A 4154-nucleotide genomic window follows, 5' to 3' on the forward strand; every position below is an offset into this window, starting at 1 on the left:
CTGCGTCCGATTCTTAATTACATATATCCCAATAAACACCAAAAAATTATTTCTCCAACTTTGGAAAAATTCATAGTTCTCAAGTTGATATCCAACATCATTCTCCAACTCATCTCTAAACCACGCGCAGCTACGTTAAAAGTGATAGGTACGTATTTTTAATTATGAAGTGAAAAACTAAGGCTATAGGCAAAATTACTGTCGGACTGTATACTGTGAAGTGAATTATTGTAATACGATATTGATTAACTATATAATACAAAAGGAGTAATAAAATTAAAAGTTAATATTTAAATTCATCTATATATGTCGTTTCAATCAAAAAGCTATAAGGTATTTTACTATTTCAATTTCAGTATTTCAATGATATGTTTGATACCAATTGGAGAATTACATTGGAGTTCAAGTTGAGAGCTAGCATTTTCTCAACTTGAGAAACAGTGCTTGTTTCATACAAAGAAAAATGCCCTTTTTGTTGAGAACGCTATGATCCTCCACTTGAGGTACTGTTGAGCAACAACATTGGAGATTTGAGAAATACCTTAGTTCTCAACTTAACCTAAAGTTGAGCTCAAACCTAAATGTTTATTAGGATATATCAAAAAATTATAATAGGTCTATTCCTTATCTTTTCGGACTAAAACCTGAAAAATGCCAAAATGCCAGAGCGTTAGCAAAATGCGCTCACTAAAAGAAAATAACAGGAAAAAGTAAAGTAACCCAAAAAAACAAATTTTTAGTCCAAAGAATGGCAACAACAAAACTAACGTCAAATAAGAATAGAAATGTATGTACAAAACACATTCACACAAGCACAAGCACAACAACCACTTACTATATCAATTACTTTTTGCCTCCTTCCAATTTCAGTTCACTTTTTTTACTTTATAGATTATTCTCACTTTTTGCGTATTCCTTAATTTCCGTTAATTTAAATTCAGTTGAGTTTGACACTTTTCAAGATTTTGCTAGAAAATATTCTTCTGACTAAAGGAGTGTTTTTTAACTTTTTACAGCTGTTAATAGCAGATTGGCGAAGAGTATAATTTTACGCACAAAGAGATCGAAAGAGGAAAAAGTAAAGAAACGAAAACTAAGAGAAATTTGCAATCACAGTATACACACACACACACAAACGCATGCACAAATCCTTACATTCTGCAATATTTCAATGTGTTTTGATAACGATGCACTCATTTTTTTTTATTAAAACGAAGTAAAACAATCTTGCCAACCTTTTCCTTGTGCGGTTTGAACAGCTGATTTTAAACATATGACTGCAAATTTCTGTTGGCAGAAATTTCGCCAGCAGAAATTTGCAGCTCTCGGTTTTTTATGCTCTCTTTTTGGCTCTCTTCTGCAAATTTTTTGTGTTAAGAAACGCTTTCCAGCAGAATGCAGTGAAGATTTGTGATAATTATCTGTTAAGAAACCATGATTCAATAATACAAGGTTAGATAATTATGGACAGCTGCGGTTTGACACTCCCTTACTAAAGTTTGCATTTACGAAGGACGGAGAAAAGGGGAGGAATGAAATCTCTTGGTGCGAAAATGGTAGTAGAAAAGTACGCAAAGTAGGCAATTAGTAGTGAAATTCCTTTTGTAAATTCTAATGTATTTGCAGGAAATCTGGCATTGTAAACGAAATGTTGAAAGTAATATTGATGTATCTATGAGAATGACGTAATTTATGTGCTATTTAGCTGTATAAAAACTGCAAAATGATTCAAAATTAAAATAAGACTACTATGAGATTGATGTAAACATCCAATTTGAAAACAGTTTATGTTTTCATCAGTTAAATATGCTTCATATGCATATACAAATAAACATATGGCACAAACGCTCATACTTCTATTTCACACCAAAGCTACCCTGATTCCATGTAGATGTGCAAGAGGCAACACGGTGCCACTGCTAAGGGAGCGGTGCGAGAGAGACAACTGTCAGTTTATCCAACCTTGTATTATTGAATCATGTTAAGAAACCATGATTCAATAATACAAGGTTAGAAAATTATTGACAGCTGCGGTTTGACACTCCCTTACAAAAGGTTGCATTTACGGAGGACAGAGAAAGGGCAAGAATGCAATCCCTTGTTTCGAAAATGGTAGTAGAAAAGTACGCAAAGTAGGCAATTAGTAGTGAAGTTCCTTTCGTAAATTCTAATGTATTTGCAGGAAATCTGGCATTTTAAACGAAATGTTGAACGTAATATTGATATATCTACGTGAATTACGTAGTTTATATGCTATTTTGCCGTATAAAAACTGCAAAATTACTCAAAATTAAAATAAGACTACTATGAGATTGATGTAAGCATCCAATGCTTATGTTTTCATCAGATAAATATGCTTCATATGCATATACAAATAAACATATTGCACAGCAGCTTATACTTTTATTTCACCCAAAGCTACACTGTTTCCATGTAAATTTGCAAAGAAGAAACACGGTGCCACTGCTAAGGAGCGGTGCGGGAGAGACAACTGTCAGTTTATCGAACCTTGTATTATTGAATCATGCTGTGCCAATACGTAACGTTTTACTGCTGACATTTTTGACAGTTGTTTTGGTGCAAAAAAAAAAGAGCAATTTAAATGCAACACTTATATAAAAAATACTTGTCTTTACTGACTTTGATTCTTTTAGAACTGAAAGCCATGCATATATTAGACGTCTTAGCAATAACATTAGAACCAAAAATAATTCATTCACTAAATAATAAACTAATAATTTTTCACTAAATTTTTCATTAAATCGTTCATAAAATGAGTCATTTATGTATACCATTTTATCTGGAATTATTCAATGAATTTCTTTTTGCACCTTACTTTTTAAAACAATTTTGTGTTAATTATTTTTTATTTCTCGAAAGTAGCCCTGCGTGCATAGAAGGCGTACGTAGCATTAATTTCGTCCCTGGCATATTCATCCCCGAGGAAGGCCGTCGCCAATTTCACACAAGATTTTTTACTAATTATCATGAACAAAAAATACAAGATCACGCGGGCAGGAGAGTAGCCCGTTAGAATCGCATTTAGGAAAACAGTTTAAAGATTTTGACATTAGCCTTTTGTTTACATTTCTTCGTTGTTTACAATTTAGTGGTGTCTTTTTACTGCAATTTTCTTCATTTTCGCCTGTGACAACGTGTGTACACATAAGATAAAGAATAATTTAACACAACGGCATGATTTATAGAAGAATTTGCATTATAAAATTGATTATTCATGCGTTAAACAATTTCGGGGTTTTCTCCGTTCTCTTCGTTGTTTACTTCTTACAACAAAGATGGCGTCAAGATTTTGGCCAGTGATCGGAGGTTAAAAAAACTGTGTGTGGTAGAATCTGGAAAAAAATGTGGTAGATTTCAAAAAAAAGGGGGTTTGGGTCAAACTTTGTACAAAAATTAAAAAAATTCTGCAAGGTTTCACCTAAATTCCAAACTTTTTAATTAGACTTAAAAAAAATTGCGTCGAATTTTGGCATTTTTTTTCCTTGACAGTGTAAAGCAGTTCTCTCCATAACAAGACATTTTTCGAACATATTCTAAGAAATTTCTGCAACCTTGTGGAGTGGTGTCAGCTTTTCTTTTTATTACATCACGAAGTAGCGAACAAATGTGGCACGTTCCAGAAACAGCTAATTGGGATTTGCCAATTTTGACAATTCACAAGTAAAAGTAAACAACGCCTCTGAAACTTTAGATGCACTTAAATTTGCTAATACTTTAACATTTTCGCTATTAATTCTTTTTATAAATCATATATTTTACAATTTAACACAATAAAACGACGTTTTCCGTCGAAAAATTTATTACTGAGAAAATGTACTATTTTACAGTTTATTTTATTCTCCAATTCGGCTTTGTTTACTTTTACTTGAGAGATTTCATCATCGCCGGGAATGCGAAATCTTGTATTATATCATTCTTGTTACCGTATAGTCCTTAGCATTGGACAATTATTGCTCTTAAAATTAAGAAAATTATGTCGTGCAAAAATAACACTACGCAAAAATGCGAATATGTGGTAGATTTCAGACCTTGAGTGGTAGATGCTCACAAAAATTGGCAGATCTACCACAATGTGATAGAAGTCCAATCGCTGATTTCGGCAGCTAGAAAATAACTTTTTTCTTTCTTTCCTT

This window comes from Rhagoletis pomonella, unplaced genomic scaffold (genome assembly GCF_013731165.1).
Source record: "Rhagoletis pomonella isolate Grant_MI unplaced genomic scaffold, Rhpom_1.0 Rhpom_scaffold_00005, whole genome shotgun sequence".
Classification (NCBI taxonomy): Eukaryota; Metazoa; Arthropoda; class Insecta; order Diptera; family Tephritidae; genus Rhagoletis; species Rhagoletis pomonella.